The 12,795-nt window shown below is 47.2% G+C and overlaps 1 protein-coding gene across 2 annotated transcripts in view; it reads right to left on the reverse strand.

Annotated features, from left to right (window-relative positions):
• Nucleotides 1-12,074, reverse strand: part of MTUS1 (microtubule associated scaffold protein 1) — a 118,164-nt gene extending 106,090 nt beyond the window's left edge. For both annotated transcript variants that reach the window (XM_079989635.1, XM_079989634.1), the window contains exon 1: nt 11,948-12,074. The gene's annotated coding sequence lies outside the window, so the exon portion shown is untranslated. The remainder of the gene's footprint in view (nt 1-11,947) is intronic.
• Nucleotides 12,075-12,795: the final 721 nt, after the last annotated feature.

The following is a 12,795-nucleotide window of genomic DNA, read 5'->3' on the forward strand; positions in this document are numbered from 1 at the left end:
CAGTAGTACTGGAGAGTGCTGTATTAACAGTGAAACTGGGGCATAGCTATCGACAAGAATTTGGATACCTTCCCTATGAATTAAGAATAATTTCACCATTCATCTTGGAGCAAGAAGGGAACTAGCCAACAAGCATGAAAAATTGTAAATTCAGGAACTGGAAATATGGCTCATGGGGAATTTTTTTTTTTTTAAATCAACAAAAAGTTATCCAGTTTATATTTGGCTATTACTTACCCCCTTTTACAATTTTTCAACAAGTGTCACAAGAATTCAGACAAGGAATTTCACTATTTTCATTTTAGAACATGAATAAAACTTGGCAAAAAGGTTGCAGCAACACGGATGGAGGGCAGGTTGCCCCCTCCCTTATAATTTTATCAAACTATTTTGCACTGAGCTTGGAATGCAAGGTTGGAGAGGGTCTATATAGTTCTTAGGGGCGGAACTAGGCTTATTTTCACCCAGGTCAAAGACCCAGTGTGCCCCCCCCAGTGGCAGAGGGAGTGGGTGCGGGGGGTGCAATCCGGCCCGGGTGTCATCACTGAGGGAGGGTGACAATATGAGGTTTTTTTAAAAAAATGGGCTCAAGGAACTTTTTAGGAGTGACACAGTGACTTAGGCACCTGCAGGTTCCGTGCTGCCTGAAACAGCAGCATGGGACTTGCCTCTGCCTACGTTGCCTCTCCCTCAGCCACGCTACAGCTGAGGGGGATGGAGGGGGATGAAGCGGAGAGGCTCGCCCCACCCCCATAGGCAGCTCGCCCCACCCCCAGCTGCAGGACACACACCCCCGCACCAGGAACCCGAGCGACTAGCTACATCGCTGGGCCTCCCACATGCATTTGTGTACACACACACGGGTTGGGAGCCTCAGTGGCACCCCTCTGGAGGCTTCACCCCAGGCAAAAAACCTGGCTAGCCCTCCCTGTTGCTACGGCTCCGGTCTTAGTCTCCTAATGCGATGGGGGTTTCAGTCAGGAAATGAAGGGAAAAGGAGTAGAGACAAGAGGAATGTGTTAGGGACATGCACAGCTCCTCCGGTTGGGAAGACTAAAGAGCTTGGTGAATGGCTCTTCTGTGTATGAAGCAAATGGAATCCTGCTAATATGCTTTTTTTTTGTCTGCATCTGTCTCCTAGCCCTTGTTTTTTTTTAATAGAAAGCTATTTATCAACCGAGTTTAAAGTTTTTGTTCTGAACTGATTTGTTTATTATTCAATACAGTAAGTGTGAAAGTAAGCTACAATTTTTTTTAAAAAAAAATGAAACTAAGCAGGGGGAAGTGGCTTGGGTTCAGAAGCAGTGTGCAGGGAAAGGTTAAGTGTCATTTTTATCTGCTCCAAATCTCCCACCTGATGAGAAAGCAGCCACTGGGCATTTGTTACATGCATGCATTTGCAAAGTGTAGTTAGGACCTCTGGGTTGGTATACACATAGCTGGATTTCTCAGCAGATAAACACTGTCAGCTGAAAGTGTGAACTACAAGTCTAATTGCACTGTATTGCCAGCCACACATGCAATTTGACAGGCTCATTCATACCTTCACCATCATCAAGTTACAATCCCGCTTCTGCAAAGGCGTTCAGTCTTCCCAAGAATCTCATACAGGGGTCTTTCCACAGTCTGACTCCTTAAGTGGTAGATGCCAAGGGTTGACCCTGCAACCTTCAACACACTGTTCCCCATTAAAGTATGTCAATGTCTTCATGCTATGTCTCCATGGTGGGACTGATCATCAGCATCATACCCTACTTACAGCTAGGTATGCTTCCTGCTGACCACCAAAGAAGTAATGAGGAAAAGCCCTCTTTCTCATAATTTGCACTTTTCTGGGATATGAAGAGAGGTCTTTCGATGCTTGAAGTGAGAATTACAACCATTCTGAGTAACTAGTCCCATCTGAAAAAGCACTGGGAAATGAAAACATTTTCATTTCCTTTGGCAAAGCGTGGGGTTTAGGAGGCAAATTATTCCTGGGTGAAGCAGGAATAATAGTACCAAACACTCTGCTTATATTAAAAGTGATTCCCAACAAGAAAATAAATGGGAAAACATAGTGCTCTCTTATAGCAGTCACTACTATGTTATCACATGAATGGAAGCAACCCAGAACTGCCATTAGCTAAGATGGGGTTTTTTAAAAAGAAGTTATCAGATGTAGTCCAAGCAATAGTGCAATGAGATGTTGATACAGTGGTACCTCAGGTTAAGTACTTAATTCGTTCTGGAGGTCCGTTCTTAACCTGAAACTGTTCTTAACCTGAGGCACCACTTTAGCTAATGAGGCCTCCTGCTGCTGCCGCGCCACCGGAGCACGATTTCTGTTCTCATCCTGAAGCAAAGTTCTTAACCTGAGGTACTATTTCTGGGTTAGTGGAGTCTGTAACCTGAAGCGTCTGTAAACTGAAGCGTCTATAACCCAAGGTACCACTGTATAGTTACCACATTATACAATTTACTTTCTGTATATGTTAAGTCATGACTCTTAAGGTTCTTAACAAGGATAACAAGAACCTGGTGCACATTTGACATGCTTACCTAAATATATAGCATGTACATAGAAATGGCTGCATCTCCCAGTCACACGTAACCTCTCAGCTGTGATGCAATTTGGCTCTCAGCCCTTGGACTTTAAATGAAGGATGAATGGGAACATGTGGCTTTAATGGAGAATTTGACAAATTCATGGAAGAGACAGTCATTGATGACTGCTAGCTATGATGGCTATGCTCTGCCTCCACAGTTGGAGCAGTAATGCTTCTGAATACCTGTTGCTGGAAACTGCAGGAGGCGAGAATGCTGTTGTCCCCAATCCTGCTTGCGTGTTTCCCACAGGCATCTGGTTGGCAAGTGTGAAAACCAGATGCTGGACTAGATGAGCCACTAGGCTGGTGCAGCAGGCTCTTCTTACATTTAAAAGCAATGTGTGGATCAATGTTTGAATTCCCCCAGTCTGCAATGCAAGAATGCAAGTCAAACCTATATTGATTGAGTAAGCAAAAGACAGCCATTTCCCCCTCATTAACATTCCATACCATTCCATATCCCGAAGAACACTTTCCATCACTCAAGAAAGTGCCCTTAAGGGAATTCTAGAGTTTCAAAGTTAACCTCCACACCAATCATGTCATCTCACCCCCCATGACTTGATGATTACTCTAGCAACATGAAATTTCACCAGTGGTAAATACATAATCATTTCTGCGGCATTATCCCATTAACTTCATGCAATCGTTTTGCAGTCAATAACTCCATCCCATCACAGAGAAGCAGCTTCCTACAACAAAACAGCATAACCCATTATGTAGCCTCAATGTCAGAATGTTTTCTTAGTACAGTGCTCTCCTCAAGCATTGATCTATAAGATGCAATCTGCTAACCATAATTTATGACTGACACCAGCTTCTTCTGTAAAAATCTGAGAGTTCACATCTGCATATTCATCATGGAAAATTGCATGCGTTAAAGTAAACGAACCAACGACACAAATCTTTCATCATACTTTCCAAGACACATTCAGGCAAAAGCCTCAACCCACAATGAAGGTTATTGTTCTTAATCAACAGCTTCATGCAAGTGAAATACCGTAAATTTCGCTCCATAACACGCAGATTTTTCCTCCTAGAAAGTAAGGGGAAATGTCTGTGCGTGTTATGGAGCGAATGCCTACAGATGGCGGGGGAATCTGCTGCAGTTGTGAGCAGTCCGTGGCTCGCTTTGAAACAGCAAAGCGGGTGTAAGCGGCACTCTCCCTGCCCTCTCCCTCCCTGCCCTCTGCCTCCGACTTTAGAATTGACACTCTGTGTGTCTGTGTGTGTGAGAGAGAGGGCTCCTCCTCCTCCTCCTGCTTCCCGTTCACTCTCCCTGCCCTCTCCCTCCCTGCCCTCTGCCTCCGACTTTAGAATTGACACTCTGTGTGTCTGTGTGTGTGAGAGAGGGCTCCTTCTCCTCCTCCTGCTTCCCGTTCACTCTCCCTGCCCTCTCCCTCCCTGCCCTCTGCCTCCGACTTTAGAATTGACACTGTGTGTCTGTGTGTGTGAGAGAGAGGGCTCCTTCTCCTCCTCCTGCTTCCCGTTCACTCTCCCTGCCCTCTGCCTCCGACTTTAGAATTGACACTCTGTGTGTCTGTGTGTGAGAGAGAGAGGGCTCCTTCTCCTCCTCCTGCTTCCCGTTCACTCCCCCAGCGCCCCTGCGACTTCCAGCGCCCTGCGACTTTAGGGCCAGTTCTCTCTCTGCGTGTGTGTGTGTGTTTTGACCTCACTGCGCTTGTTGGGGGAGAGTGTTGGTCGCAATTTTTCTTGATTTGTCTCAGAGTGGTTACTATCTTGGTTTCCTTGCCAGGGAGGAGGGAGAGACGCAGAGCCTGCTTGTTCTAAAGGAGCAAAGCCGGAGAGGAGCCTCTCCTGCATTATTAGCAGCATCCTTTTCCACCCACCCCACACGTGCTCCTTGTCCCTTGAGTTCTTTTCCTTCCCTCCCCACTTAAAACGTGGTTACAAAGCACGGATCCACATGGATCCTCAGGATTTTTGCACTAGGTCACCCCAAATTCACCATCAGATCACATAGCATATCCATGGCTACAGCCTGCACCAAAAAGCACACGCACCCACTGTTTCATGGGGCCGCAATGGCGCAAAAACGTGGTTACAAAGCATGGATCCACATGGATCCTCAGGATTTTTGCATTGGGCTACCCCAAACTCACCGTCAGATCACATGTCTGTGGCCACAGAATGAACCACAAAAATCATACATCCACTGTTTCGTTTAGAATATTTTTTTCTTGTTTTCCTCCTCTAAAAACTATGTGCGTGTTATGGTCAGGTGCGTGTTATAGAGCGAAAAATACGGTAAATCCATGGAGTTGTTGTAAGCAAGCTTTCTTTACCAAAGTGGTTCTACCTAATCCTGTCCACCCAAGGAAATGAGAGTACTCTGGAGCTGACTATGAAAAGTTGCCTCGGTTTCAAATGGAAACACCAGTATGAGTTTCAACTTGTTAAAAAGTATTCACTGTGAAGTCTCCAAGAATTGGGGAAGTGCCCAGCTTGTGACTACTATACCACCCTGAAGTTCAGCTGCAAATAAGCTGAAATGCTGTATTCCTGTTTGGAACTGCCCTGCACAATATGTTGGAGATATTTGTTGAAAGACATTTTAAAAAAAAAGTTATTACAAGTACAGTTAAATTTCCAATTCCAGAAGCTTCACAGTCATTAAAGCACAACACAGTCAAAAGCTTTTCCACTATACCTCGGCTTTAAAAAAAAAATCTCCCAAACCCACACCTTGTACTCAACCAGTTACAACTGATTACTGTAGTTGAACAGATCACACACTACAATTAAAGCAGAAAATTTAGGAGGTTTTTTACCTACTCATTGTAGATATGTAGCTTCCAAACCCCTGGAATGCATCCATCATCATCAACTAACTTTACATATTCATAGGTTCAATCAAAAAGGCAAATAGCTCATGCAAATACTTCAGTTGTTTCTTTATGTCAAATGCAGAAGAAACTTGCTTAGTCAGAACCAAGTCCCAGTGCTTTCAATGGGGCTCGTTTCCAAGCACACATGCTTAGGCTTGCAGTCTCACAGACAGCTCACCAATTAACTTTCATTTTCTAAGGCAAGAAAGGAAAGGAAATGTTCTGTTGGACTAAAACTTGAACATAGGTCTCCCATACAAATAGCAAATAAAACAATTAAGATCTGAGTGTGTGTGTGAGAGAGAGATTCGTATTTTTTCCTACCTTAACACAATCTGTTCATTGGTACATACATTCTGCAATGAAGGTTTATTAAACATCTGTTATAATGTAACCTGATTTTTTCCCAATAACTTTACAAGTGATGCCTGGAAAACGTTTAACCCAGTGGCACTTTATATGCCAGCATACTGAAGCAAAGCACTTAGGGATTTCAGCAGCTCATTCCAAGCAGTCGAGTTTGTCCTGTACATTTCTTTAGTGGGCCATTGACTGCTTGGGGCATGCTTGGCTTTAAAAAGCATTTTTAAAAATCCTTTCATTTTTCAGTGAACCTCAAGAAATGATTCACACACCACCTTTCCTTGACCACAGTGCAACGGTATCAGATTTCAACGTGAATGCCCTTTCCAGTCCCCCTCTTTTTGCCAGCAGTGTATTGTAAAAATAGAAACAGAAGTATAAGCATTTGAAACTACTGAGCATCTTTCCAAAGCTAGATGACCTTAACCACATCACAAGTTGAGGCGTGATAATTACACAAGTGTTTTGAATTGCAGTATTTAAACTTCCATGTTCATACCACTGATTTTCTTCCTTTATTACAAAGGAATCCATCAAACAAACAAACATCCAACATTTCCTATGGCTTCTTGTTGTTGCTTCACATACTAGTGTTACCACAGTATTGAAAATTAGAAGAAATAATCACCAAGACTTCTTCACAACTTTGACACCTACAGGTATGCTCTTGGTAGCCCTTCTCCTGTCTTGATACACCATCCACCACTGTGAGATTTAGTTAATGCAAGACTCCAGCAGATCTCTTCATGCCTCAAAACCCATGCTCTTAAAACACTCTACTGTTCCCCATCTTTATTGGAAACCTGGGTAGTCACAAAACACATTACAGTATAGTAACTAGCAAGTCACAACATGCTAAATTCTCTGCATTTTTTAAAAAAGAGGCAGGCTTTAAACTGTGTGGCTAATCCAGTTATGCTTTGATGGAGGTTTCTCTCAGGTCAAGGTTACGGTCCCTGACTGAGAGGAAGGGAAATACCACAAAAAGAGGGCAGGGTAGGGGGGAGAAGGATTGAGAAAGACAAGGATTCCTACACCTAACCAACATTTCGTCCAATGCAGTAATTATTTTCTGCAATGCAATAATTATTTTCTCCAATTATATCCACTTTTAGAAAAGAGGCAACTAAAGCAACCCAAATGATGCCTGCTCTTGTTGAAGAAAACACAACACACCTAAGGTTTGATGTTTAGTTCACGGAATAAACACGAACGAAACAAAACATTTCATTGCTGGCCAAGTTTTCCCACAAGAAAACACCTGTCCTGGGTGTTCTGAATAATAAGCTAAAGGCCACAGTAAGTAACTAATAACAGATTACTCTGAGAATAAGTACCTGGTCTGGCAGCCAATGACAAGATGGACAAAAAATTAACTGGGAATGACTCCTCCTCCAATTACAACCTCTTCTTCACCATGCCCCTTTGTATTTTTACCATCAACCACTGAGATTAACATTATCAATGCAATGCCAGCTTCAACCATTTTGACATGAAAAGGTTTACACACTATAAAATAATTCTTGAATTATTTCAATAATTAAAATAATGGCAATGGCTTCTTTTTTGCATGTTTCCCACTGAAGCACTTGAGCATGAATGAGGAGCTTGCTGCACTCCAGATTGCCATTGGACTTCCAATCCCATCATCCCTGACCATTGGACATTTTAAAAAACGAACTTGTTCTTCCAAGTAAGAAACTTTACTAACCTTCCAAAGCAGTTACCGGTACTTGGGAACATTTTAGCAGACTACTGGCATTCAACTCATGGGTTGCAGCCACAATTGGTGGCACCAACCGTTTTTGGTTTGAGTTCTCCTGCACCAAATAAAAAATTTTAAAGGAAAAGATAGATAGGGGCGAGAAAGGATAAGAGAAAAAGACCTTTAAAAACTGAAAAGGTGCATCTCATGTCTAAGCAGGTTGGATGACTATTGATCTTTAGATAGCTTTATTACAAACATTTATACCAACTGTGTGTGTCAGTTTTAGCTTGATAAATTAACTCTGATGGCCTTTTGGCTGATGCCCTGGTGGTCCACTGGAATGCAGAGCTAACCAGGGCTATCGACTGTCTGGTTCCGAAGCACCCTCTCCAATTGCATGGGGTCCAGATGGCTCCATGGTTTCCCCCGGAGCTAAGGGCGATGAAACAACTGTTGAGACAGCTAGAGCACCAGTGGCAGAAAACCCACTCTGAATCAGACCAAACACAGGTTAGAGCTCAATGTCAAGCCTACCAAGTGGTGATATCGACGGTGAAGAGGACCTTCTTCACTGCCTCTATTGCATCTGTGGAAAATAGTTACAGGAGACTCCTCCAGGTGGTCCAGAGTTTAAAGGATCCACCTTTACCATCGGGGTCCAGTGAGGACCCCAATATCTCCTGTGGTGACTTGGCAAAGTTTTTTGCAGATAAAATTACTCAGACCCCACTGTAGGGGCAGGACTGGGGAGGGAGAGTGCCAGAGCTCTGACTAGTCAGGTTGTATGGGATCAATTTCAATCAGTTACCTCTGAGGATTTGGACAGCCTGCTTAGACGAGTGATACTGCCCATCCTGGCTCATAAAAGCAAGCCAGGGAGGGTTGGGCAATGGGCCTTGTGGGGTGGTGAATGCTTCCCTCTGTGAGCGAGTCTTCCCAGACACACCTCTTAAAAAAACCATCTTTGGACTCAGCCATCATGGCCAATTATAGTTCAATCTCAAATCTTCCATTCTTGGGCAAGGTAATTGAGCAGGCGGTTACTGAACAATTCCAGGCATGTCTGGAGGATGTGGACCATTTGGATCCCTTCCAATCAGGGTTCAGGCCTCATCACAGGACAAACTGGCTTGGATGCGCTGGTCGATGATCCCCAGTGGGCTAGAGACAGAGGTGAAAGCTGTTTCCTAGTTCTGCTGGATCTCTCAGTGGCCTCTGACACCATTGACCATGACATCCTTCCGGACCATCTAGATGAGTTAGGAGCTGAAGGGACATTGTTCTACAGCGGTTCCGCTCCTTCCTCCTGGGCCGTGTCCAGAGAGTGGTGTTGGGAGGGGAGTGTTCAGATGCCTGGGCGACATATCAATATATCGCCCAGGACCGGTATGAGGGGCAGACCACGATGACAGTTTCACTCAGCAGTATATTGCTGGTGAAACTGCTGACTTCTGAATCCCTCTGCTACCAGCGCCAAGGGCGAAACAAGCTGCAGCCAGGCGCTGGAGGCAGTGGTTTCACCAGCGATATACCACTGAATGACACTGCCATCGTCTGCCCTCATACTGGCAGAAGGAGAAACAAGTTGCATCAGTGAGGTGCTGATACAGCTTGTTCCTCCCTCTGCCTCTTTCAACTGCTTAGCTGAGGAGCGTGCTGTTACCTCACCTCAACCAAGCAGTTTTAAAGAGCCCCCGGCGGTGCGGGGGCTCCCTTAAGGTGCTCCCCCTCCCCAGCTGAGAGAGCCCTGATCCGGCTCCTGCTTGCACACCAGCAGGAGCAGGATGGGGGCTGCAAAGCTGGGGAGGCGCTGGCTCCATCACACTTCTTGTTTAAGGGGGGGCAGCTGCCGTTCCCCCTCAATGGAGAAGTTTAAAGGATCCCCTGCCTCTAGCTGTCCTTCTAGAACTGCAGTCCAATCATTATTCCTGTCATACTAACCGTCATAGCAGTGCAGAATGCTTAGCAAATCAAAGAGAGGTCAGTGTTGAGAATGCAACTGTCTGCGCAGGAGAAAGAAAGGACATTTCTACTGGATGTGAAAAAAAGCTGGAGTGCTACATGACACTGTTCAGCCTGTCCGACGGAGACAAGCATCTGAGTGCTTCTCTTGTAACAATAAAGCATGCACATTCCAAACGCTTGCTTCAGTGGTGGTTTCAGAGTCTGAAGCATTAAAAGAGAGCAGCACGGGTTTTCCCATGAAAGGCTTCACCTGGATTGCAGAATAAGCTGGTTACCTTAAGAGTACACACACATATGGTAATTTCACTCTTGGTTCAGCAGTTCTGGTTGCCCCAGCAGACCTTGAGAAGTCTACTGCTAGGCAAGTGAGGTGAGCGGGGGCAGGGGAGAGAAACAGCAGAGAATTAGGTATTGTTGTTGGTCACCCTCCAGACAGCATATAAGGATTAGCCTATAAACTTGGTAGTTTTCACTGGGTTATTCAATACAAGCCCTAGAGTGGTTCTCCCCATGATGAGAAAACCTGACACTAGACATTAGCCTAGCAGAGAGGAAGCAGCATAGGAACAATCTGATGCCAGGAATACTGTGGGGGAAGGGGAGGGGCTGAGTGAGGAAAAGAGATTTCTGACTGCAGTGTGCCTTAAAGGACCTTAACAGTTGTTCCTTCCTTAGGAGATTTCTATGGCTAGGGCCCCATTAAGAGACATTCACAAATCTGTCCCGATCAAGTTCCTGAACCAAAAGAGAAAAGCAAATAAACCAAAGCAGAACCCATGATATTAAGAACATAAACATTCAATGTTGTTGTTGTTGTTGTGCACACATAAATAGCATGCTATTCTAAACCTGTTAGGATTAACATCCTGCTATGTTGTTTGGTAGGCTGTGAGAAGGTTTTACTTAATAACAAATTCTTGATGTTGCTGGATGACAACTCTCACCATCCCCGGCCATTGGCTTGTGTTGCCTGAGGCTGCTGGGAGTCACAAAGAATGTTTCAAAGTAATGGGTGCCATTCATCCTTTCAAAGCATTCCACAAACCAACCAGCAATCCTGTTTTACTGATAGGAAGATGAAACAATCCATAAGGTCTTGAAATAAGCCATCTCAAGTTCAACTTCAGCGGCGTTTTCAAACGAGTAGAAACACCTTTGAGCCTACCTATCTGTGTATCATATTAAGGCGGAACAGAAAGCAAATGATACTTTTTTTGCCCAAAAAGCCAGATGTACATTCTACTAGATATCGGTTTTACAGATGTGCCAAATGTAAGAAACACACTTTTCTTTTCTTTTAAAGGAACGCAAAGACTGGAGATTTAAACCAGTCTGAAATGTGAAATATAAACCTCTCAGCAGCTACCTGGGGGTATCAGGCATCCCTTCCACGTTCCGTAAGATCAAGCACAAAACTCGGAGAGAAGAAAAAACTTAATAGGCTTTTTCTACTGTCAGCTGCGGCAACGCCTCCACCGGCCCTCAAGCGATGAAACGAGGACGCCTGTTGCCTAAACTCTTCGGAGTCCGCAAATGCGATTTCTCCCCATCTGATCAGCGGCAGCCCGCGCCAGGTCCCGTTCGCAGAAGGGCTCGCAGCACAGAGCAGGCGCAACAGGGACCAGCCAGGAGAGAGAAGAACCCTTTGGCCTGAGCTGCGACATCCTTGCCAACTTTCCCCTGAAGTGCCTGGCACAAGCTAAAGCTGGCGGGTGGCGGCGCGGGGTGGGGGGAGAGAGAAAGAGAGAGGAGCGAAGCCGTCTCTTTCTCTCTCTCCCCACCCCCCCTGGGGCGCAGGGCGGAGAGAAGGCGCAGAATCGCAGCGGGCCAATGCGGCCGAGGCGGAGCCCAGCCAGAGCCGGCGCCAACAGCAGCAAAACGCCAGGGGGAAGAGCAACTCGGAGTCCAAGCAACTCGCAGGAAGGCCAAGGCCGCCGGCCAATGGGGAGACGCCCGCCGCCGCGGCCGCGCACCCCATTGGCCCAGCCGCGCGTCCCGCCGGAATGGGGGAGGCCACGGAGAAAGCGCGGGGGGGGGGGAGTGGGAGACGAGGCGAAGCTCTCCACAGCTCCTCGCGCCAACTTGACAGCGACCCTCTTCCACACACAAATATATATCTATAAATCTCGCCTCAGACCCCACACCCGTAGCCCTTTCGAAACGCGGACACCCACCCGAAGTTGCGGCGCCCCCGAAGTTCCCTCGCGACCTTTTCCCGCGGCGCCCGCGAAGGGCAACGGCGGCGCCTCACGCCCCACCACAAAAGCCCCACCGCGGCGGCTCCCCTCAGCCTCAGAGTCCGCTCTCTCTCGGTTACCCGCTGCGCCACACTTCCAGCTTTGAGGAGCCTGAGGGCAAAAGGGACGTGCGGCGTTCAGTTTTTTCCCCTCCTCCTCCTCCTCCGTCCCCTCGCCCCCCTCAACTCGCCGAGCTTCCCGCCGAAGCGCAGCAGCCCTGCAGTGGCGCTTTATTACCTTCCGCAGAGGAGGCGGCGGGACGCTTCGCCTCGCGCGCCTTGGGCAGCTGCTGGGTATGCGAGTGTGTCTGGGCGCGCACTCCTCGTTCCTGGGTTTCTCGCGCTCTTCTTTTCTTTTCCCCCCCCCTTCCCCCACCCCTTTTTGGGTCCGCTCGCCGCCCAGTGCGCGTGCTCAGCACCGGCCGGGACCAGCCGAGGAGCGCCTTCCTCGCCTCCTTTCTTCGACGGAGCCGCAGCACCTGCCTTTCCTCCCCCCCCGTGACGTCACGGCATTCCTCAATACCTGGCCCAGAAGCGGAGCGGGGCCAGATCTCGACTCTCTCCTTCTCCCTCGAACAAGTAAGACACACGCGAGCGCGCAAACGCCGCAGGACAAAACCCGCACACTTTGTTCTGTGTCGCTTTGGGGATCGATCCTCCTGGGGGGTGTCGCATCCCGCAGAGCCCACCCCCGCCCACCTCGGTTGCTGTGACTTTAACACAGCCGACAGCCTTTGACCAGGTGAGGCTTATGCCCCATCGCTTCATCTACAGGACCAGGAAGGTGGAAGGGGGAGAGACTTACTGGCTGCATTTCTGCCTGCTCTTAAAGGCTAAGAAAAGCTTTGCTAGAGCAGGGCAAAGGCAGACCCCTGCAAGTGACCCTATTTTCCAAGGACGTCACTGATTTTTCTGATTGCCCTCCCGGTTTCGGATTGCATCATGGAATGTCCCGCTTCTCCTTAAAAGTAAAGGGACCCCTGACCATTAAGTCCAGTCGTGGCCGACTCTGGGGTTGCGGCGCTCATCTCGCTTTATTGGCCGAGGGAGCCGGCATACAGCTTCCGGGTCATGTGGCCAGCATGA

This window comes from Podarcis cretensis (assembly GCF_951804945.1).
Source record: "Podarcis cretensis genome assembly, chromosome: 9".
NCBI lineage: Eukaryota > Metazoa > Chordata > Lepidosauria > Squamata > Lacertidae > Podarcis > Podarcis cretensis.